At 41.3% G+C, this 25,033-nt stretch overlaps 1 protein-coding gene and 1 pseudogene across 1 annotated transcript in view; both read left to right on the top strand.

The window, feature by feature from the left end:
* Window positions 1–24,375, top strand: part of LOC101414376 (large ribosomal subunit protein uL5-like) — a 79,178-nt pseudogene extending 54,803 nt beyond the window's left edge.
* The window catches only part of PDE4D (phosphodiesterase 4D), a 1,544,760-nt gene that overhangs the window by 18,399 nt on the left and 1,501,328 nt on the right, over window positions 1–25,033 (top strand). The gene's annotated exons all lie outside the window — the stretch shown is intronic.

Raw genomic sequence — 25,033 nt, 5'->3', positions numbered from 1 at the left:
GACAGATGTAGACTGGATGATGTTGAATAAGATGTACTAAGCCTCAGTTCTCTCATCTGTGAAACAATAGTACTTATCTCATATATTAAACAAGATAAGTCTGTGGGAAGAATTCTCCCAGGGATTCAGAGAGGCTCTTTTTCTGGACACATTTGCTTTTTGTGGACTTTTCAATTGTTGTCAATCAGTTTTCAAAATCTAGGTATGAACCAAAATCACGATGGTTATTGCCATGGCCACTTCATGTTCTGGTCATAGATTTGAATCTGGACACCTTCTATGTCAGGTCAATTTCCTATTTGATTAATAAATAAACATATTGGTCATTTGTAGGTAGAATTGCAGTGTGTTTAGTCAGGGTAAGATAGAGACTGTAACAAACCAACCCCTAAACCTCAATGTATATTGTAAATTGGGTGTGTGCTCAGTCTACTTCACGATGTCATTTAGGGACCTAAGCTCTTTCTACATAGTGGCTTTACCATCTCCTATGGCTCCAGAGTCTTGTGTTATATTCTCTGCAACTGGCCAGCAGACTAGAGAAGACTGTATGAGGGGTAGTGTGGGGTTTTAGGGACACCAAAAGAATACTGTACATAACTTACACTTACATTCTATCGGCTAGAACGAATCCCAATGCTCCACCAAATACAGAGTCTAGAAGATTGGTACAGCAGTGTGCCAAGGAAGAAGAGAACCCATGCATATCATTGAGTGCCATTTATCTCTGCCACATATTGTAACCTTAGACGTTTGGACTTTGAGTCCAGTTACTTCATCTAGATTGAGTGAAATCATTTAGGCATTCCTGCCATGTAACCTTGTACTACCAAATCTGATGTGGGTCTGCCCGGAAAATGAAAGGCTCTGGAAGCTCATTATGTATTGGTACTTTTGAGACCAATATAAAACACAGAGCAATAAGGGAGCAAATGATGCTTCTCCTTCAATGTTGGAAGCAAGTTAGACTTACATGAAAATAGACCTGATGTTCTACCTTTGTGTCTGATAAGATAATAGAGTATACTGAGCTCTAAAAATTTTGAATTAGTGATATAATAAAATAAGCCTACACTAGTTGGTAGGAATACAGTCTGGGAACTGTATTCAGGAGTAAATAAAGCTGGTGATAGCATGAAAATTATGTGTTTGTGAGTTAAGTCTGGGGAAGAAGATGCTCACATTTATTAAATAGCTTGGATAAATGAATTGTACATACATTCCATACCTGAAAGCTATATAATGTCATGGTTATAATTTTGGGTTTTGGAATCAGACTGAGGTGGGTTTAAATCCTGGTTGCATGACTTACTGGCTACATAAACTTAAGCAAATAGCTTAATCTCAGCCTAGCCTCAGATTCCTCATCTATAAAAGGGAGTCGATAAAGCGTACTTTGGGGACCTGTTGTAAGGGTCATATGAATAAATATTAAAGCCATTGGCAGATAGATTAGTATACATAAACATCTACCTGTTATTATTATACAATGGATTACGTATTTTAAGTAACCAGGATAATGAACCTGAACTTAACATAAAAACTGCTTTTACTTTCTTTTAAAGAAATGATTTGGGGGGAGCAGATTTGACTCAACCAATAGAGTGTCTGCCTACCATATGGGAGGTCCAGGGTTCACAATCTGTGTCGTGAGCTGGCCCACGTGCAGTGCTGATGGGCGCAGGGAATGTCGTGCAATGCAGGGTTGTCCCATATGTAGGGGAGGCCCACACACAAGGAGTGTGCCCCACAAGGAAGGAAAGCTACCCCATGCAAAAAAAGTGCAGCCTGCCCAGGAGTGGCACCACACACATGGAGAGCTGATGCAGCAAAATGATGCAACAAAAAGAGACACAGATTCCTAGTGTCACTGACAAGAATGCAAGTGGACACAGAAGAATGCACAGCGAATGGACACAGAGAGTAGACAACGGGGGGGGGGGGGGGGAGAGGGGGAAGGGGAAGGAGAGAGGAAAAAAAAGTCTTAAAAAAAATGATTTGGTAGGTACCTCAAGATCTTGGAATGCTTCACAGTCATCAATGGAAATGTAATTTACTATATTGCACTTTGCTGGGACCAGTAACAGTACTCCAGTTGATAGTATCATTTTGCTACAAATACCTATGCCAGTATGCAAAATATGCAGGGTTTGAACTGGGCAAAAAAGAACCAGATTTACTGTCTTTTGGAGAATAATACAAAGCATTTGTCCTCCTAGGCAGTGATCCAGAAATGCAGGTCACCAGAGAATAAAAGATTAAAAGAAAGTAAAATGAGCTGAAACACAGGAAGCACATTAGAATACTTGAGTTCACCCAAATATATCTGGATGGAGTAAGGCTGACTTCCATCACTCTTGGACTGCGCCTTCAAGCGGGTGTGCAGATACATCTACTTATAAAAGGGGAGTATTGTGGGGTAATCAATTGGGGTCAAAGTCTTCTATGACTATTTTTCTATCTTTGTGTTTTAGTTGCTTCACTTGCAAGGAGGGACTAATGGAAATACCATCCCCTTAGTGTTATTTGAGGACATACCTTATCAAAGTTGCACTGGCACCTTCCTGAATGTGCAGATGGACCTAACCATGAATGGAGAAAACATCGAGGGAAGAGAAAGAAAAAAAGCAAGCCAACAGCTCCTTCATTTGGATAAAAACACTTAGCTGAAAAGAAATACTCTAAGAATTTTACTGTTTTATTAAATTAGTGAGTTAAAATAGTAATCCTTTTTAACATGATTTGCTTTGGGAAATCTTTCAGCAGACAGTGAACACACTCTTTGTTGTCTTTGTCCTTGGGTGGTTGGGTCAGTGTTGGCAGAATAAATTGCGTATCTAAATTTAGATTTTATGTAGGAAAGGCGGGAAATGACCAAATAACACCACTGGATCCCAGCTTCAAATTATTCAGGGGGAAGGAAAATGCATTTCTAATTTTAGGATAATCTCCCTCCCATTTTCCTTCATTTAATCCTGGTTTGTAATTCCCTGATTTAGAGCAGATCTTGAACATCTTCATCTTATTCTTGCCAAGCCAAATGGTTTGGATTGGAATTAAATATTCACAAATATTGTTAAAATTAGAAATTCCTTGCTTTGGGTATGAAATGAATGCCTCCATTATAAAAATTTCCTTTTACATAAGGATCACTTTCCTATGCTGCGAGGTCTTGGTTTTATATAATAATTACAGTGATGATAATGAAGAGAAAAATAGCTAACACTTATTTAGCACTTCCAAGTGTAATTAGTGTGATGTTCTTCTAGTTATCTCTTACAGTTCTGGCAATAATAAATTAGTAGTTTTATTACAACGTATTGTTACTGTAACTCAAAAAAGTTAATATAACTTCCAAAATTGTTTGACTTCCTTGTAGTGTAGTGCAGTAGTAAATAGCTTATTATCTGGAACCAGACAGCCTGAGTTCACATATCAGTTCTTTTACTTACAAGTGAAAAAAAAGGGCTGCAAAATTGACCTTAGGTTTATTATTCAGCTTTCTGAGCTCAATTTTCTCAAATGCAAAATGGAAATAATAGTTATCACCTATCTCTTATGATTGCTGAGAAGATTAAATGAGCTCATATTTGCCTTTCCCATGGTAAGTAGCAAGTCTGAGCATTTTTTTTAAAGATTTATTTTATTTATCTCTCCCCACCCTTTTGCTGTTTGAACTTGCTGTGTCTGTTCATCTTCTTTGTTTCTTTAGGAGGCACTGGGAACCGAAACCTGGACCTCTGATAAGGGAGGGAGGCACCTAATCACTTGGGCCACCTCCATTCCCTGCCTTGTTTTGTCTCTAATTGTGTTTTTCTTCTTGTCTCTCTTGTTGCATCATCTTGTTGCATCAACTTGCCACACCTGCCCATCGGGCCAGCTCGCTGTCTTCTTTAGGAGGCCCTGGGACCTGAACCAGGGACCTCCATGTGGTAGGCAGGAGCTCAATTGCTCAAGCCATATCTGCTTCCCAGCATTTTTAAATAAATATGAACTGGTGCTCATTACTTCATATTACCAGGTGCAGGTAACATGGGCATAGAGGCAATGCTGTACTGGTTAAGCACTTGGACCTTTGTTGACTCTGTCACTTAGTAGCTGTGTGAACTTTGGGAGGTTGTTTAACTGGAGGGTCACTTTCCTCATTACCAAACAGGGAAGATACTTATGGTGTCTGCTTCTTATGGTTCTTGTGAAGATTAAGTGAGATGATATTTGTGAAACACTTGTGTGGGTTGCTGATTTCATTTATACTATATACAAATGGGCAGAGAACATGTTGCTTCTTAATTTTGATTTTAACTGATTTGATCTTCCTCCCATGCAAACTCCTAATAATTAGGAGGAAAATTAATTCAATGTCCAAGTTGCTTTGAATATTAATCTGATGTATTGATTTTAGATAATGCTTTCTCTCCAGGAAAAAGTGCTCTTATTTTCAAATCTCTCACTGTTCCAGCCTTTTCTGGCTCCTTCCCAAGATAGCATCTAGGCATGTGGGAGGAGACTCAGGCAGTCTTTTGAATGGAATGAAGACTCAGGACCCCTAGTATGGTGTCCCCTAGCTCCATTTGTCTTCCCAGTTGCTGTTTGGCCTACAGGGAAGCTGCGCAGGTATAAATGGGATCTGGTATCTTTGGATTAATTAGGGCCTGGAAGCCTCCCTGGCTCTCTGGGTATCATCTCTTTCTTAGTGGTGTCACGGGCCCTCTGAATCTCTGTCCTTTTCTGGGGACAGAGGCTGTATGGCCCCTGAATGGACAGCCAAACCCGGCCTTTGCTAGAACACCATCTCACCCCCCCCTCTGCAGGCCGACTGGTTCTCAGCTACTTTCTAATTTTTCTCTTCTGGGAGCTATGAAGCTCCTGAGTCTGTCCCTACCACATTAGTTCCCACAGGGCACCAGGGGCTGCTCAGAAAAGCTAAACTCCAAGACCTCCCTCTGCCTAACTGCCTCCCAAAGTACTTAGTAGGGGCAACCAAGATGTCATCTCTTTCTAGAGCCTTAATTAGGAATAGGGTTAGAAATCCCTCATCCTTCCAGCTCTCCTATTTATACACAACACTTATTAAGACACACGTCTCTGACTGCTTTGCTCTTTCCCTGCTTTTCTCTCTTCTTAGAAACCAGGGGAGGAGGAACAGAAAACAGTTTTAGTTGTGCTCTTCCGTGTCACATCTTCACTTTACTGTGGGAGAACTCTTTCAGTTGTGTGCTTCTGCTATGTGAAAGGTGATAAAGGCATTAACAAATTCTTTATCAAAATAATAGATGACAATTATATAGGCCTGATTTGAATGCCATATGCGGAGTATTAACTCCTTCTCCCTCTTTCTGCCCTAAAGATGTTTTACATTTGGAAAGCAAGAGAAGGACACAGCAGTGTTTTCCAAAATATCGATCCCTTGTAAGCACATAACCCACACAGCTTTATTGTTAGGATTAGCTATTAGCCCAGGGTACTTACTATTTAGATTGATTTTGCCCTTGGGTAACTTATCGTTTCAGAAAATAAGAGATCAGAACAAAGGCATTTTGCAATTTACAGAGCGCTTGTACGGATGGCCTGATGACTCATCTTAGCTCTACTTCTCCACTCTCCCATTCTCCTCCTTTCTTTCTCATTTCCCTGGCCCTTTGGTTCCTGAAGTGTGCTCTCTTGCCTTGGGCTTTTGTAATTGATGTTCCATGGCCTGAAAGCCTCTTTCCTTTGGCTGCTCCCAGCTTGCTCCTTATTTTCAGGACCCGCCTTAAATGCCACTATGTCTTTTATTTTTCCTGGATCTTCTCTGGTCACCTTACCCAAAGTACTCATCCTCACTTCCAGTTACTGTCTTTTGCGTCATGCTCTTTATTCTATTATTTTTAAATGTTTACATGTTTACTCTCTGTCTCCCCACTAGAATGTAAGCTTTAATAGAGCAGAGACTGTGCCTGTCTTATCCCTGCTGTGGCGCCAGGGCTTAGCAGAGGGCCTGGGACACAGAAAAAGCTCAATAAATAGATACTGAATGCACGAATAAGTTATGGAATATTAGCATATTCCAGGTGTAGGTAACTTATTATTAGCACCAGTTACATGACTATGGAGCAGACATAGCTTGTTTTAGCACATAAATAGGAATATTTTCATTTTCTGTATTTTTGCTATATACCATGTAGTGGAGGGACTGGCTCTCCCTGCCTTTATTAGTTTGCTCTATAATGGTGGGGGTTGGGGCGGTAGTACTGTCTCCCTAACAAGATTAAGAAGTTCTTTGAAGGCAGGCATCATGGCTCATGTTTCTCTTATATCTCTTATGATGTTTAGTTGCTTAATACATATGTCAGTAGTTATTGTGGTGGGAGGAAGGTGGGTGGGTAAGAGAGTAAATTCTCTGTGTTTAAACTAGGAAGGCTCCCCAGAGAAGGCAGAATTCCGGAAACTATTTGGTTGATAGAAGGAAGACCACATCTTTATTGCCTGGGAGAGGAGTGACGTGAGGAGCTTTAGACATTCTTTCAGTCATTGCTTATGTAGAAATATTCATTTGAACAAAAGATTTTGGGGGCTACAAACAAGTGGAAACTATTCATTTAAGGACTGGAGCCTACACAGAGGTGGGAATGGAACAAGAGGATTATTCCAGAGACTAATTAACGATTACTTCAAAACTTAGCGGCTTTGAACCACTTCATTGTGCCCATGCAGGAGGCTACAGGTCAAGAATTCAACTGGGCACGGTATGGATTGAATGTCTCTTCCCATGGGTGACTTGATGCCTGGGCTGGGCTTTTTGATGACTGTCACTCCCGTGTCTGCTGCCCAGAATGGCTGTATGTGACCTCTCCATGTGGCGTGGCTTCCTCCTAGCCCGGGGCTCGAGGCTCCAGGCGTAAGTGTTGCTGCAAATAAGACAACAATGCATTGCCTTTCATAACCCAAACTTGGAAACCACACAGCCTCCCTCCTGCTGTTCTCTCGGTTGCACTAGTTACAAAGCCCACCAAGAGTAAAGAGGGGGAGCACAGACCCTACTGTTTGAGGGGAGGAGAGCCTAAGAATTTTGGGGCCATGTTTAGAGTTGCTATAAGGATTAAAGAAAAAAGTGCAGGGGAGGTTTGGGCCTTGTGGTATTTTTGGAAAAGTACATGGGCCCATGAATCTGTTGATCCAGGTTATATGTACTGTGCACATGCTCTGCCTGTCAGTGACTGTTTTAGCCCATTTAGAGCTTCTTCGTGATCTTCTGAAGAAAAATAATCTCCTTACTCAACGCTGATGTGCTGTGAGCGGGACAACTGTTTGAAATCCTTGGTGACTGTATTAAGATAAGAAGTGGTGTTCTTGTGTATTATAAAGCCCCCTTGTCACAGGCCGGCTTGTCATCAGAGCTTTTGCAAACACGCAATGCACTCCTTTTCCATTGCCAAGTCTTTTTTCTTTTTAATCAACTCTCCTCTCTTTATTCCTTATCCCTGCATTAGTTCCTAGTCCAGCATTTCCTTGAGTCCTCTCCTCTTGGCTCTTAGGATGAGGAGGGCTAATCATGCTGAATATATAGCACCTTTTCAGTCAGCCACTGAGATTGAGGGAATTGAAATCCCCTAAGTCATTTTTTACTACCATCTAGTTCAACATAATTTACAGGAAATTGAAGGAATGGGTATTAGCTAATTGTGCCATGTAGTCCTCTTTTCTCAGAAACACTTACTTTTATTAACATGGTTGATAGAAAGAAAATGAAATTAATCTCCATCAACAAGCCTGCCAAAGTCAAGTTGAGGGTACTAAGCAGCCAGGAATAAAGTATAAAATGCAATGTGTTTGTTGTTATTTTCAGAGTTTTACATTAAACTCCTACACAGTAATCAAATATTGAAGGTTGATCATAAATTTTGCCTAGGACTTAGAAGTAGGGCAACTACTCCTAAATTTTACAATTTCCTGTAAATTGTGGGACACATTTACAGGAAAATCATGAGCCTAATGGAATTTGCTGAAGACTATATATCAATTTACGATCATGGTAGATAGGAGAAGAAACCCTAGATTCTTCCCATTAATCACTGTAGATGTGGCATCTCAAACAGAAGATAGGTAAGACTGATATAAATAGCACATTGAGGGTTTTTACTTTAGTTAGAGAAAACACTTGAAGGAGTTTGGGAAAACAGGTACATTGTCTCTAGTCCCTCTTCCTTTTCCTTTTTGTTTTAAAAATTAATTTTTCATGTAAGAGTCCTATACTTTTAAATAAAATATTTAGGCCTGGTAAGTTTTAAAAAAGATGAGAAGGAGGGTATACACGCTTGGCCCATGCTGGCAGACATTGGGGATGGGGTAAATTTTGATGGGAGATACTCAGTACAGTAGTTCTCTCATTACTGCAGATATTCAAGTAATAATTACCACAATTTGTGTTGTTATTTTGATTTGGCAAGAAATGTTTCTTTGTTTTTCTCAATAATGGGAAGGGAACTTTCACCATTTGTTAATAATGAAACTATAATATAGGAGAGTAAACAAAAAGTGGACGGTGATCTAGTACATGGAGGGCCATCTCGAAGCCTGCAGGTGGGAGGAATGAAGGGCCTCAGTGAGTGGCGCTGGTGCAGAGGGAAGAGGGTGGGGAAGTGTTGGAAAGTGCTTGGACTTTGGAGCTTCTTGAGACCTGATTTACTACTTTCTTGTTTGTGTTCTTGAGCAGAGTACTTAACCTTCAATAACCTATCTAGCAAATGAGGATAAGGATCATTATTTAGTAAGGGTGTTCTAAGGAACAAAATACCAAAAATACCGTAATGACTTTTATAAAATCCTTAGCAAAGTGTCTGCTCATATCACACACTCAACAAATATTCCTTTCCAAAGGGATATAGGTTACTAGGTCATTACGAATAGGTAACACCGCAAGCATTCTAGTATCTCTAAATAATGAGCTTTGTTAAGTGTTTTTAGTAATTAGCTTTGAGCTGGATGTGGTGGCAGCTACCTCTGTGGAATGATTTGCAGAGTTCTGGGCAGGGCCAAGGAGCCTCACTGTTCCTCAAAAGGTTTATAATTCTACCAGTTACAGATTCATTCCTCTTGAGTTTTGAAGAAATTTCCAAAGTGCAAGTCTTCAATTATAATGAAAATACTCCTGATGGTTCGGAAGGATGAGGAGGAATAGGTTAAAGCAGAGGTTGCAAACTCTATTTCCTGCTTCTTTTGGGAAAGTTGGACAATTGGCTAACACATTCCTGCTTGGCTACCACTGGCTGCAAGTAGCAGCTGCCCAGTTTTCAAGGGATGCCCTCTCTATGGTTTACTTCTGTTTCTGCTAATCCCTATCATCTTGGTCTTGGCATCCTTCATAGGTTTGCATTGTTTCCCTGGTCCCTGTAACCACTGAAACCTTATCTGCCCACAGTTTATTAGGGACAGGGACTGAGAGATGTCAGCCAGCTTTGGCTGAAAGAGAGCGGATTGCATGTTAGGAGGCTTCTATGGTTCTGTCAATATATGACCTGGGGCAGGTGACTTGATCATGGAGCTCCAGTTTTTTCCTCTGTAAAATAATGGCTTAGAGGGTTCACAGTCACTTTACTTTCTTTCATTCTCTGGTTCCTGATAGTGGTCTAGGTCCTACGTGAAGGGGTTCAGTATTTGAGAACATCACAGGCAAACTGTTTTCTTCACAACATGGCCCAGGCCTTACTGGTGGGTTTGCTTCAACTTACCCGCCATCAATTCCTCTAAAACTGTACAGCCTAATAAGGTGGTCAGCAGCAGCAGGGTGTTATTTACATTAGTTAAAATTAAATAAAATTAAGAGTCCAATTTCTTAGCCACAAAGTCCTGTTTCAAGTGCCCAATAACCACACATGGATAGTGGCTATCGTACTGGGCAGAACAGATGTGCAAAGAACGTTTTCACCATCACAGAAAGTTCTATTGGATGATGTTGCTCTGGAAGCTTTGTGCCTCTGATGTCGCATCCAGTGACCTGACAGCAGAGAGTTTTTGTTTCCTCAGTTGAAACAGAAGTAATGCAATCCCAGGGGATGTTTTCTAGTTTTAATTAAACTCAAGTTAACAAACCCCTTGTTCCAAGCAAAATAGCGGTTGCTCAACATTCCATTCTGATGATTCTTACCTAGGCGGTCAACACAGCTTTATTGAATACCGCCCACTCACTGGGTACTCCCTAAATGAGGTATGAATATGGTACTGTCTCCAGGTAATGAATATAGAGAGAGAGAAAAAAAAGAGTTGGTGACTGGAGATGTAAGCACACAAAATAAAGCTTGGTCAGACTCTTGGAATGACAAAATCTCTCTAAATCTCTTTTCCATCCATGAAAAATTGCAGATACATTTAACAAAATTACCAGTTCACATTAAAATTCTCTGCCACCTATATATTAATTAATATTGGCCTTACAAACCAAAGTGTCACTGAGTTCCTAACTAAAGTTTTATGAAGCGATTTTTCCTGTTCAACCTTAGAAAGGTAAGCATTTACTACAGGCCAAAGTGCTGTGCTAACTGCTTCTTATGCCCTTCTCATTTGAGTTTCACACTAATCTTCTGGTGTGGGTCAGCCGGGCACCTGCTGGAAAGATGGTATCAGGAAAGGAATAAAGACATGGACTTTGGCATAGAGCAGGCTGGGCTCGTATCCAAGCTCCTGCTACTTACTAACTTCAGGGCTTTGAGCGTTTACTTAACTTCTATTAGATTTACTTTTCCCATTTGTAAAATGGGGATACAATATCTATTTCCTATGGTTATTGTGAAGATTAAATCAGATAAGGCAAATAAAGTGCTTGGTTCTATACTTGGCACAGAATGTGAATAAAGGGGAAGGAGTCATCTTTTCCAATTCCTATAACTCTATGCAAATACCTTGTACATATTGGACATTCAGCAAGTATTTATTAATAGATGGATGAAGGGATGGAGGTCACATCTGGCTTCATCTGTAGAACATCTCCTGCAGTGCTGGTAGTCACCCAAGTGGAATGATTTCAGGGAGGTCAAAAGCCTCTTATTCCACCCCCAACTGTATTTCCACTGGCCTTGGCTGCTGTTTTGAAATTTAAGCATTACACATGACATTCAGCTAAAGGTCGCTGTTGAGAGCAGATATTACCATGGAGAGGGAATACAGTAAGCTATTATATGCCATGGATCCAGTCTAGCTGCTGAGCCTCCCATCTAAAGCAGCACTGTGTAGTGGAAGCACCTCTGGCCTGGGAGCCAGAAAATTTCTGGCGTCCACACCTGGCTTGGTCATTGTCTAGCATCCGATGTCACTTCTCTGGGTCTTAGGGCCTCAATTTTTCTATAAACTAAATGGAAAACTAGACTAGATCTCCTGCAAATTGTTTGGTTTGTGGCTCAACAAATGGGACATCAGGCATGTAAGGTTTTGTGGTGAGGCATGGGCTTTACATGGGCCAATAGGCCTTGGAAGAAGACTGTAGGGTTTAAGCCCAGGAAGGAAAGGGGTCATTTATCAAATATAGTCATGGGTGCCTGATTATAGGGTATGTGATTATGAGGACAGAAGGGACAAAACATGAGTGAATAGCGGTCAACAGTGACAATTTTAGGACTGATTCATGGCTTTGTTTGAAACCATCCTGGTTTATGCATATGACATAGGAGTCTTGTTGGATGTTAACCCTCAACACAGGATCATGAAGATTGTGAGCCAGGGGTGAAGCTAGTTTACCATTCTAGGTATAATCTTCAATACTGGGTATGGAGCTGGGACCTGCCATGTGCATGTTATGGAAATTGCTCCTTGGCACAACCATGGACTTCCAGGAAGCTATGTGCTTGGGGAGACCCAAAGGAATGAAGCAGCTCTTTGTGGCCATACGTGTCCCAGGGGACAGGAGTGGAGACAATATTTATTGAGTTCCTTCCATGTGCCAGGCATGCATATTATCTCAGGTAAACCTCACAGCAGCTCAATATTGTTATCCTGGTGACAGATAAGGAAAGAGAGACTCAGGATAAGTAACCCAGCTGGTGGGTCAGCTAGAAAACAGCAGAACTGAGATGTGAATGTAAGACCTTTGGATGCCAAAATTTGAACTTCATTCCAAGTTATGGCACACAGCCTCCAGCAAGTTCTTCAAAATATTACTTGCTATTATGGTTTAGTGTTCTTTGCCCATGGGCATTTCGGATGGAGTTATTATTCTCACATTATTGCTATTTTCAGGCATTTCTAGTACAAAGAAACAATCTCCACCAGTGGCCCCATCATCATAACTCTGAGAGACAGTGAAGTTATTAGTTGTATTTTCCAGCTGTCAGGGTTCCAATTTAATTTTTTCCCCTTAATCTTTTTTCTTTTACCCTTGGTTGATTAAGAGTTATGGTTTTGTGTTTTCTCCCCCACTTTGGAAACACGTGTTTAGATTTTTATTGGGAATCATTTTTTCCCCTACATTTTAAAAGGTTAACGAAAAAGCTAGAAGCTCTCTGGATTTTTTATTAAGAAGTTGCAGGGAAGAGGACAAAGTGTATCAGTTCATTGGTTAGATATATCTGTTGATTGAAGCAGACATGCCAACATATTCTGAGAACCATTTCAATGTTCCATAAGTAGTGCGTTAATCAGGGCTGGGCAAATTGGAGCGTCTCAATAGGGTAGGGATTCCTGGGAAGTGTCATGTTTAGCATAAAGACCCCAGAAATGGACCTGGAAGCGAGATGCTACAGAGAGTCCATGAATCAACATAGATGAGGATCAATGCTGCGTGATTTCCTCTACCTATACTTGATTATCAGGCACAGAGCCTCTAGCAGCCCAGTGCCTCACCATGAGAAGTACACAGATTCAGCCCTCCTCCTCAAGATAAGGGCAGACTTGGCCCAGTGGTTAGGGTGTCTGTCTACCACATGGGAGGTCCGCGGTTCAAACCCCGGGCCTCCTTGACCCGTGTGGAGCTGGCCCATGCGCAGTGCTGATGCGTGCAAGGAGTGCCCTGCCACGCAGGGGTGTCCCCCAAGTAGGGGAGCCCCACGCGCAAGGAGTGTGCCCCGTAAGGAGAGCCGCCCAGCGCGAACGAAAGTGCAGCCTGCCCAGGAATGGCGCCGCCCACACAGCCTGCCCAGGAATGGCGCCGCCCACACTTCCCGTGCCGCTTTTGACAACAGAAGCGGACAAAGAAACAAGATGCAGCAAATAGACACAGAGAACAGACAACCAGGGGAGGGAGGGGGGGGCGGAAGGGGGGGAATTTAAATAAATAAATAAATCTTAAAAAAAAAAAGATAAGGGCAGAAATGTGTACTTGCTCCAGGGATGTGTATTATTTACTCTTTTTGGACTTTAACAATTGAGTAGACCGAACAAAAATGTTCTTGAAACATGTTCTTTTTTTTCTTTTATCATTAATTTTCCTTTGTTTTTTTTAGACTTTTTTTGTTATGGTATATGTCATATATTCAAATTTATATCATGTAGTTTAAAGCCTCATAATAAAATAAATACTGTGGAATCACCAAGAGTCTCTCCCCTTTAGTGTCTCTTCTCTCCTTCTCAAAAGATCCTCTTCTGAAATTTTTTGCTTATCACCCCTTTGCTTTTTTTGATAGTTTAACCATATGTGTATGGTTTGCTAAACAATGCTCCTTATAGCAGTTTCTCTGTTTAAACTGAGAGGTTCTTTTTATAAAGTAGCTTAAGAGGTCTTTATTTCAACTGTTTGCATTTTGATGCTTCTCTAATGCACAATTAAATGAAAAAATTAGTCCATTTGGCAACATCTCCATTGTTATCCTCCAAAACCACCTTACCTCATTCCTAGTTCTATACATTCACATATTTATAGCAGGAGTTAGGAGAGGAAATTTATATGTCATTAAGTATATTTTGAGTTTGATCAGATTTTACATTTAAGTGTGGTAAGTGTAATGAAAACCTCTTCTTCAATTATAATCTCATCCATTTCTGTTTTCCTATTTTTAATTTTTCTGTTGTGAGATTCTGAGAGAGTGATTGCTAAATGAGGTAATAAAACAAACAAATAAGTTGAAACACCCTTGTGATATTCCAGATCCGAAGTTTCTGATGCTGCTATCGATCTGTGGCAGTTCCAAATCTAGCTTGATAGCATTGATGTTACTCCGAGGGAGCACAAATATGTCCCTTCCTTAGTATGTCCACTCGGGATCTTCATGGCCAACAGTTGAAACTGACTCTGGCATGAAAGGAATTTACTGAGAGATATTTGGCATCTGGTGGGATGACTATGAAGTTTTGGGCACCAGACTTAGAATATGGACAGGAACAGAGAGAAGTCAGAGCCACAGAGTCCTACCACAGGACCAGGCTGATGAGCCTTTGTCGCTGTCCTGCTGAACACTGGACACCGTGGCTTGTGTGGCCATTGCTGCTATTGGCCTTGAACGTTGTTGCTGCTGCTGAGCGGAGCTGCTGCCACCACTGTCACCAGAGTGAGGGCTCCCTGTCCTCTGAGTCTCTACCCCTGATTCGAAGCCTCAGGGTGGGTTTGTCTCATTGCCATGACTAGATCATGACCTGTGCCCTGGTTGCCTGACGGGCTAGTAAAGAAAGACTCTGGCTATTTTGACTGCTACAAAGGAAGTAAATTTGTTTACCACTGAGATTCATGCACGAGGAAGTTCATCAAATATTGGAAAGTGTCAGAGGCTGGATGACCACAAAATGACGAATACCTAGCAGCCATAATTAACTCCTTATACTCACAGGCATTTCTTTTATTTTTTGCTGCCATTTTTTTCAGACTGTTTGTTGATATTCTATATTTCAAGTAGGAGAAGAAAAGATTAAGAGACAGCATTCAGAATTTTTCTACATTATAGAATAACTCTGTAAGCAGTATCCAGAGGTAATGTACTGATTCACCCTTCCCCCATCCCTCACACTCTCACCCCAAGGACTTCAAAATAGAGGAATGAACCTACCTTTTGAGAGTGCAACTACAAAATAGGCCTAGAATGGATTGGATGGAAGGACATAAAAAGCAATTTTTAAAATGTCGCTTAAACTTAGTCTTTGTCTCCTTTGTTAGTATGAATAATCAAATAAAAGAATTTCCTCATTGTGATTTAGTGATAAACAGACACTTAAATATGGGAATGTATTGCTTAACGATTAAAACAGTGTGCTGGAATTAGGCAGACTTAGGTGCAAATCCTCCTTCAGCTCTGCAACCTTGGGCAAGTTCCTTCAATCTCTGGGGCTATTATTCTTTTGATAAAGGACCTTTTGATTGCATTCAATTCGGTTTAGAGTCCTTTGACTAGATAGCTTGATAATATTGATTTAGGGCTTTTGATTGGACTACATGACTGGGGGGATGATTCATACGGAGTCTCTGTCCTCTTGCTGGGTCTGATAAAAACAGAGACACACACACAAATAATCAGACACAGGGAAAGGAAGCTTCCATTTTGACCCTGCCATGTAAGAAAGAACTAGAGGACTGCATAGGCACCCCCCAAGAAACACGGAGCAGCTCGAGTGGAGACTGTGGGCCTGGTGGGGAAGGCCGAGCCCTCAGCAGAGGTTGGCAGCCATCTTGCTCGGCGTGTGCCCAGACAACAGAATCAACTGTAGCTGACTTTGGTGAGGAAGCACCTCCTATGGTATCTCTTTTTTTTTTTTTTAAAAAGAAAGCAGCTTTTTTTTTTTTTAAAAGACTTATGCCCCCCACCCCCCCGTTTCTCTGTTCTCTGTGTCCATTTGCTGGGTCTTGTTTCTTTGTCCGTGTCCTTTCTGTTGTCATCAGCGGCAGGGGAAGTCTGGGCGGCGCCATTCCTGGGCAGGTTGCACTTTCTTTCGTGCTGGGCGGCTTTCCTTACGGGGAGCACTCCTTGCGCGTGGGGCTCCCCTACACGGGGGATACCCCTGAGTGGCAGGGCACTCCTTGCGCGCATCAGCACTGCGCGTGGGCCAGCTCCACACGGGTCAGGGAGGCCCGGGGTTTGAACCGCGGACCTCCCGTGTGGTAGACGGATGCCCTAACCACTGGGCCAAGTCTGCTTCCCTCTTATGGTATCTCAGTTTGGACTTTTTATGGCCTTGAACTGTAAACTTTTACCCCAAATATATCCCCTTTTAAAAGCCAACCCATTTCTGGTCCTTTGCATCAGGAGCCACTTGGCAAACTAAAACACCCTCCAAAAGCAGAACCCCTGGGGTACTCTTCTTTAATCTTATTCTCTTATACAGTAGAGCCTGTAAATGTGCTACAGAGCCTAGTTTTGCTATAATACAGGAGAATTTCAAGGCCCAAATCTTCGGTACAAATAGATTAGGTAAATTATGGCCTACAGTATTATGTGATTAAATTAGTTCATAAGGGGTTCATTTATCTGATGGTTTCCAAAATGACAGCTTAGGCCAGTATACAAGATAGGGTTAGGATAATGGTAGAAGGGTGTGAAAAAAAAAAACAGAGAAATTACATGAAAGGTATTATAATAACAGAGAGCTGTTAAAAGAGAACAAAAGAGAGTGGTAGTCAGTATATAAGAAACTTAAATCTTTAGACCCTGTCTTTGACTGATCTTCTAACATCTTATAAGTTTCCTGAGAAGTGTATATACAGAAAGAACAAACCCAGTGTAAGGCACATTTTTAAGAATTATGAGTAATAGTGATAAATATAAGATCCTAATAAAATAGACTAGACCACATGGAAAACTTCTTCTGTTTAGGCTAGAAAATGGATTAAAGATCAGAATGAAAGCAGAGGTAGTGTTCTTCTTTGTTTTTCCCCCAACCCATCTCCCATCCCTAAGTCCACATCTGATTTTATATTCGAAGTCCTATTCTGAAGGTGAGGAAAGATCTGCCCAGGATGAACTTGCCAGCAAGTCAGTAGAAGAAGATCTAAGGCAAAGGGACCATGACTCTCGCTACTGTCTTAGACAGAACTGGTGTGGGCACCACTCCAGCTCTTCTCAGGCTGGGAGTAAAATCTCCCAAAACCTTCCTTGAATAGGTGCCAGTTTTGAACAAGGAACTGGAGAGAGGTGCCAGGTCATCTCAGATGGAGTGGTCTCTCATCAGAGTTACTTTCCAGACTCATGGAAGGAAGATCTGATAAGAAAATGAGGGGAGAAGCCAAAGAGAAATGTATATCAGAGCCTTTTCCCAAGAGGGAGCTGCCTCAGCCCACTTTACCTTCCTGATCTCATACATGAAGAGAAATGGAATATTTGACCAGATGCGTGTTTATTTTTACTCCTCCCATTAGATGCCACCATCTAGAAAATATGACCCAAGAATAAAATGGACCATAACAGTCCATTTTAGCATGTCTGTTTCTTTGTGGGGTGAGCAAGTGTGAAGATTTGGGAACATAGGTAGTAGATAGTGTTGTTATTTTGTGCAAAATAGAAAAGAATGGAGTCTCCTTTTGTTGGCTTCAACCTTGTACCAGGGCATGTAGCTTTGGCATTCTCAGAGCTGTTCACAAAGAGGAGCCTTCCCAGATGTTTCTCTTGGATGACTGTGGGCTGGATGTCAGCTCTCACTTGCCCCCTTCAGCAGGGTACCTTTGTGCAGTAAACAATCTGTACAATTCTAGGTGTTGACCTGTCAGTGATAATGGCCAAGTCTGGGGTTGTGGTTTGGGGAGGGGGAGTGAAATGGTATGGGCATTCAAGCATAGGAGAGGGGTGCTGAAGGTATCCCCAAGCAAAGCGGAGGTGGGAGATTCTACAGGGGAGTTTAGCTTGTGTGCTTTTTTCCCTTTAATATTGACACCCTGTGGCAACAGGACACAGTATAGGGCATTAGATTATATACTTTGTTTTGCAGACACCTAAGAAACAGGGTGAAAAAGTTCCACATTTGCTCTTAAGATATTTGCAATCCAGCTCAGGAATTCTATTCTCCCATCCTTTATGCCTCGCTACTTATTGCATTTACTTCTGGTTCTTCCTCTTTAAATTGAGAAAACAGAGACAAAACCAGACACCACAGATAATGGAATTTTATGTTGTGGTCTTTGATTACATTTCCCTTCCAAAGCCTCAATATTTCATATTGTTAAAAATAATGTTCTTGGTAGGAAAAATCCTTAATTTAAAAATGTTGCAGATGGCCCTTTTATCAGGAGCTATGGACTGTCAAAATTAATAGATCTAATTATGAACCATTGTTGAGGAATGGGCCATCTTAAATAATAGAAGCCAAGGATCCAAAAAAGTAAGGAAATGAAAAGACCTTACATTTTAAAAAGACCTCAGAATAATCAACTGTCTTTGGTTGATTGGTTTCTAAAAAGCTATTTAGCAGTTTGGGCTGTCAGGTTTCCACTGGCACACTATCCTTGTAACCAAGGTGGTGATTTTCTGGGACCCAACCATCACCTCTTAGCTTGAACAGGATTTAGTTTAGGAGAATCCCACTGTACTTGTACCTTGAGAGGCAGCAGTGGCAAAGGTCCTGGGATTGAGCCACTTGAAGACACTCTGGGTTCTTGGGGGTCACTTTAGGAGTGTTAGTGAAACCTTTAAAAAGCATTGGGTTTTGTAATTGTCCTGAAGGTGGAGATGTGAGACTGTTAATGTCTCTCTGCAGGAATTCTTTGGGTGGGTGAATTGCTTCTCTCCTTCAACCTAATGGCTGCCCCAAAGCGTTCATGGGCTCTGCCAGAGATTCATGGGCTCTGCCAAAGTGCTTCCGTTGCTGCTGTCCCACCCCCCAGACCTTAAATGTACATGAATAGACCTGACAGATTCCTAGGGAATGTAATAATTTTGTAACTGATAATATTTACTAAGTTTATTCATAGTGATTTCCTGAGTTTGTTAAGGAAAATTTATGGGATCACAGATTTGAATTAATGTAAGTAAGATTGGATAAAAATTTGGATGGCTGAAATTTATCTCGCTTTTTGCTGATGAGAGTACTATTTAGCTCTTATACTACAAGAAATTATATTGCTGAAAGTACACATAGATTTAGAAACTTCGGTAAATCTGTAGGTAACTGAAATATAGCCCCTTCAGGAGAACATTTAACGACTTCTCTTTTTCAACATGGGATTGGTTCCCAAAAAGAGTTCAACTAACTTTTACTGTTAAATTACTTTTTTCTCCATCAGAAGCTATGGTAGGCTGATGAAGAAAAATGGACTAGACATTCATTACTGCCAAGAGTTGATTACTTGCCTGTCTTAATGTTAGTGGGTGCTTAAAGTGCGAATATTTTTAAATGCTGCTGCTGCAGTATTAGGTTTGGGTGAATCCAGAGATACTTTCTGTGGGTTTGGAAAATTGACAGTTTTGTAATTAATTTTTGAATTGGAATCCTCTATTGCCAGCAAAATGCACATTGCTAAGTTCTCTTTCCAAGGGTTTTGTTTTTTTTTAATAGGAGGTACTGGAGATTGAACCCAGGACCGCATACATAGGAAGCAGGTGCTCAACCCCTGAGCTACATCTGCTCCCCCTGACTGTATTTTAAGGGGCATTCATTCCAAACATTTCTTATTCCTTTAAATTTCTTGCTCATATTAGCAGTGTTTTGTAATTCCCGTGGGTGATTCACAGGGTCCTTTTAATAAATCTTGTAGCTTGATGGGAAAAAAATGGCACTCTTATTCCCTCCTTCCCTCCCCCTCTCCAATTACTGGACACAGATGTGCAAAGCTCAAGGGCTCTTTCAGTTTTGAAAAGCCTTTCTCCCATCCTGACAAATTAAAAAGTCTGCAGAATACGCAATCTTCAAGGGCCTAGCACCCACTGTCTTCTTGTGAAGTTGTTCAATATGTGAAGTATCCACTCTGTGGAGGTTTAAATTGTTTGTACCTTGAGCCCACAAAAGCAAGTTCTGCGATTTGTGTAAGCCCTTGATTTATTAGAGCATATCAGATGATGTGTCACTCCTCATCTAACTCCTGTGTTAGGCGCCCTTCTTCAGGCAAGACCCAGTAGAATCCCAGAGGTTCACAAGCAGATCCTCGTCTGCTGAGACTATCTTTCAACTTTATTGAAATCCTCCCCTGGTTCCATGAAAGCAATAGGTGCATGTACCTTAGGGGAAGTACTCGATTAAATGTGTTTCAGGTCTTCACTTCTTTACTTGAGTAAGAAGTTAAAAATCTTCCCAGCAGTAGCCCTCTTGGAAGAACTTTCAGAAAAAATATTTGATGGTGAAAAGTGAGAATTAGGAGCACAAATTGGAGGCTGATATTCCCCATTTTAAAAAGTTGTTTTACAGAGAGAATTTTTAGTGACTTTCAAGAACCCAGGCAAAGTTCCTGCGTCAGGAACCTCAAGGTCAGTTTGGGTATTGAGTCATGTCCCCTACAAAGACATGTTCAAGTCCTAGCCTCTGGTCCTGTAAGTGTGAACCATTTGTAAATAGGACCTTGACGATGTTCTTATTAGTTAAGTTGTGGGCTCATTTGTGAATAAAATCTTCAAAATCCTATTTAGATTAGACCAAACTAGATCAGAGTGGGCCTTAATTCGTGTTACTGTAGTTCTAATATGTCAATAAAATTCAAATGCAGGGAACTAGTAGAAGCCAGGAGTCAGTAGAAATCAATGGAGCAGACACAAGGAGACAGATCCTCAAGTGATGCAGGATTGCCAGAATGCTACTCACTCTGGGAGAAAGCAAGCCTTGCCAATACATTGCTGTTGGACTTTTAGCCTCCAAATCATGAAATAATAAATTCCTACTGTTGAAGCCATCTAGTGTGTGGTATTTGTCATAACAGACCTGGAAAACTGAGACAAGATTAATAAGAGACTCAAAAATGAAAATGGAATTTATAACTGCATTTAGGCAGCATGGACACATTACTAAACTCTGTGCATCTCTAATTAGCCAATTATTAATGTATTAATTCGTGCATTAATTTAGCAAATATTCATTGGGCATCTCTTCCAGACAAGGTTCTGGGCACTAGAGTTACAAAAATTAACAAGACCTATTTTTTCACTTTAAAGGAGCCTAGGAGGAAATATTATACAAATAACTATAATGGTTGTTTCTCTGATTACCTCGAGCATCACCTGTTTCTCAATGTCTTTTTTTTGAGGTGGGGAGGGGAGAGTATATGAAGAGATCAAGCAGGAAAGACCAAATTCATGCTCGAAATTTGTTTGTCTGCACACTATTGTCATTGACAAACCAAACAATGGTAATGCAGGACTTGAACTGTAGATGGCATTGTCAATTTCAGTTTTGATTTGTCCGAAGAATGTGGTGATAATGTGTGTTAGTTCTTTCATGGAATAAAACAATCAAAACCAAGTCAGTACAGAGTTAGTATATCCTTGGTGCTAGAGTTCTCTATCATAATAATAATTCCTTACTTTGTGTGGAGTTTGACATTTATAGAACTTTCATAAACATTACCACATTTAATCCTCACAAAAACTCTGTTCATAAGTTTTGTTATTTCAATTTTTCCGTTGAGAAAACAGGGCCTCAATTACTGTGATTGAGGTAGTTGTCTCAGGTTATAAGAGCAATAATCTTAGAGGGGGCCTTGCAGGGACATCTTCTGCCTCCAAGTCCAGAGAAATCTGTACTGTACCTCAACAAAGACTAATGGAGTGAAATTGCTGGGGAAAACCTTTTCTCTTCTTAGGTTGCTCAAGAGGATGGTGTGATAGGCAGAAAAATGGTCTCCCAAAGATGTCCACCTCCTTATCCCTGGAACCTGTAAATATGTTAAGTTAAAGGAAAACAGGGAGTTAAGTTTGCTAATCAGCTGCCCTTAAAATGGATGATTATACTGGATTATGTGGGTAGACCCAATGTAATCCTTAAGGAGGGAAGCAGAAAAAGAGAGTCAGATGGAGGTGTGACTGTGGAAGAATGGTAGGAGAGGTGCATCATTGCTTGATATGATTAATGAAGAAGAGGCCCCAAAGCAAGGAATGTAGCTGGCCTCTGGAAACTGGAAAAGGGAAGAAAATAGATTCTCCCCTAGAACCTCCAGAAAGTAATGCAGCCCTGTCAACATCTTGATTTTAGCCCAGTGTGTCTTATGTTGGGATTCTGACCTAGTACTGTAAGTTACTACATTTGTGTTGTTTTGAGCACCTAAACTTGTAGTAATTTGTTACAGCAGCCATAGGAAACTCATACAGATGAGATGGCCAGTATAGCCAGATCTACTGCTGTCTGCTTTCAAAGGAGATAATGTACCTGGGAACCTGTTATCACCAGATAGGGCAGGTATAATTTGGATCAATTATTCATTAACTATTTATTAACAAATATTTAGTGCCCATCTACTTGGTACCAGGCTCTGTTCTAGACCTAATTGTAAACAAAACAAAGAATTCCTGCCTTCATGGAACTATCATTCTAGAGGGCACACGGGTAGGAAATAAGATAAATAAGTAAAATATATTATCTACTAGATAGAGTTAAGTGATAAGGAAAATATAGGCGAAGAATAGTGATAGGATGTACATGCGTGTGTATGGCATTTTGCAAATTTCAGATGAGGCTGCCAGGGCAGGTTGGCTGAGAAGGTGATATGTAGGTAAAGGCCTGAGGGTGTGCGGATCAAGCCATATGGCTATCTAGGAGGAAATGGTTCCAAGTAAAGGGAACTGCAGAGGCCCTGCCGATGGAGGGTGCCTGGCCTGCTGGTGGATGGGAGACAGCAGATAGGTGAGAGTGTAGGCCTAACTTCCAGGGTGCTCTGTGGGTCTGATGAAGAGCAGCCTATAGACCCTTCAGGGCTGGTGTCACAGCCTCCTCTTCTTGCTGCCGGTCCTCCTCTATTTTCTCCTGCTGCAGAGAAAAAGCTGCTATTTCCAAAGATCTGCTTGAGGGACTTGAGGCAGAAAATATCAGAGAATTTTTTCGGTGCTGATAACCAATTTTATGGCTCAGTCATTTGAATTAAGAAAGAGAATGGGGAAAGTGATCCAAATAATGTAAGTCCTGGTTGACATTTCCTTTGAATTTTGAATAACTCTTACTTTTTGAAGGGTAATGTGGTTGGTTAGTGACTGGAAACAGGCAGAATTGGAGACGCTCTAAACCCAACCAGCAGTTTGCAGAGTGATGTTGGAAAAGGTCAGTATTTTTTCTTGCTTCACATTGTTCATATCTAATATAACCCTCCTGGGAACTTTTATCCCTCTGTCTTTAAACAGAATTCGAAATCACTGCCCCTCTGAAGCTGCTGTCCAGCATTCCTTTATGCAAAGACTATGCGAAGTGCCTCAGGCCCTGGAAGGGTTGCACACCTAAATCCAAGAAAGAGCCAGGTGTGACCAGAGAGGGGCAGGCAATTGGCAAGAGTAGGCTGCATCAGCTACAAACTTGCCCTAGGAAATGGAAATATGAGAAATGTCAGAGCTTGGTTTCTCTTCCTGTTCTTCATCCTGTCCCAGGATCAGTGCGAAAAGGAGAACCCTACATGGGAACTTTGCATCTTCAAGTCCTCCCTCAACATCTGCATGGGGAAGAGTGGAGACAGATTGACCCGGTCTGCCAAGGTGTTGGAGCAGCTCACAGTCCAGACCCTTGTATCCTCCAAAGCTAGACACATCAGGAGAAATGAAAAGGTTGCTGTCCAATGTACACTCTGTGGCCAAGGCAGAGGAAATCTTGGAGATAGGTCTAAACATGCAGGAGGGCAAGTTAAGAAAAAATAACTTCTTAGACACTGGAAACTTTGGTTTTAGGATCTAGGAACACATTGATCTGGGGATCAAACATGACCCAAGCGTTGGTATCTATAGTAAGGACTTCTGTGTGGTGCTGGGTAAGCCAGGTTTCAGCACTGCAGACATGAGGCACAGGAAGGCTGCATTGAGGCCAACTCAATATCAGCAAACAGGAGGCCATGTGCTGGTTCCAGCACAAAAATGGTGGCATCATCCTTTCTGGCAAATAAATTCCCATTTCTATCCAAAAGAGTGGTAAAAAGTTTTCAATGAAATATAAAAGCAAACAAAGAAAGAAACAACAACAACCAAAAGAAAACAAAGAAAAATAAACAGAGAAAGAAGAGTAATGAAGCAAACTTCAAAACCTCAGAAAGAGAAAAATGTCCCTTAGTGTATCAACATTTGTTGATGATCTTCTCATCAAGTAGGGGTCTGTGTCCCTTTTCCTTGAATCCTCTTGTGACTGCTTGTCCAATAGAATGTGTTAGAGGTGACATTCTGCCCGTTTCTGGGTGCAGGCCTTAAGAAATTGGTAGTGTGCACTTTCAGTTTCTTGATGTGCTCTCTCTTGGAACCCAGCCACCATGCTCTGAGGAAGCCCAAACTATCCAGGGGAGAGGAAAGGCCCATGTGGAGAGAATGCAATAGCCAGCAATGTGAGAGAGCTGCCTTGGAAGGAGGTCCTCCAGCTAACACCATATGGGGAGAGATGAGCTGTACCTGCTGAGCCCTGCCCAAATTGCATATTTATAAATAAAATAAATTATGATAGCTGTTTCTGTTTTGTTTTTTAAAAAGATTAATTTATTTATTTCTCCCCTTATCCCCCAATGTTTGTACTTGCTGTGTTTGTTTGTCTTCCTTATTTCTTTAGGAAGCACCAGGTACTGAACCTGGGACCTCTGATATGGAAGGAAGGCACCAAATTTCTTGAGCCACCTCCATTCCTTGCTTTGTTGTGTCTCCCATTATGTTTTTTCTTCTTGTATCTCTTGTTGTGTCATCTTGTCATGCTAGCTCACCATGCCTGCCCATCGTATCAGCTCACTGTCTTGCTTGTCCTCTCTAGGAGGCACTGGGAACCTCCGCTCCCTGATTTGCTGTGTCTCTCATTATGTTTTTCTACTTGTGTCTCATGCTGCATCAGCTTGCCATGGCTGCCTATCACCCCAGCTCGCTGAGTTTTTAAGGAGGCACTGGGAACCAAACCAGAGACCTCCCATGTGGTAGGGGGAAGCTCATCACTTGAACCACATTTGCTGCCCTGGTTGTTGTTTTAAGCTACTAAGTTTTGGGGTAGCTTGTTATGAATGCAATAAGGTACATGTTGGTTACAGGAATGAAAAATGTCAAGTCTCATTCATAATTAAAGATACCCTGTTATTTCA

This window comes from Dasypus novemcinctus, chromosome 2 (genome assembly GCF_030445035.2).
Source record: "Dasypus novemcinctus isolate mDasNov1 chromosome 2, mDasNov1.1.hap2, whole genome shotgun sequence".
Classification (NCBI taxonomy): Eukaryota; Metazoa; Chordata; class Mammalia; order Cingulata; family Dasypodidae; genus Dasypus; species Dasypus novemcinctus.
Note: the sequence above shows the minus strand (reverse complement) of the source record. Positions and strands in the feature narration are given on the sequence as shown.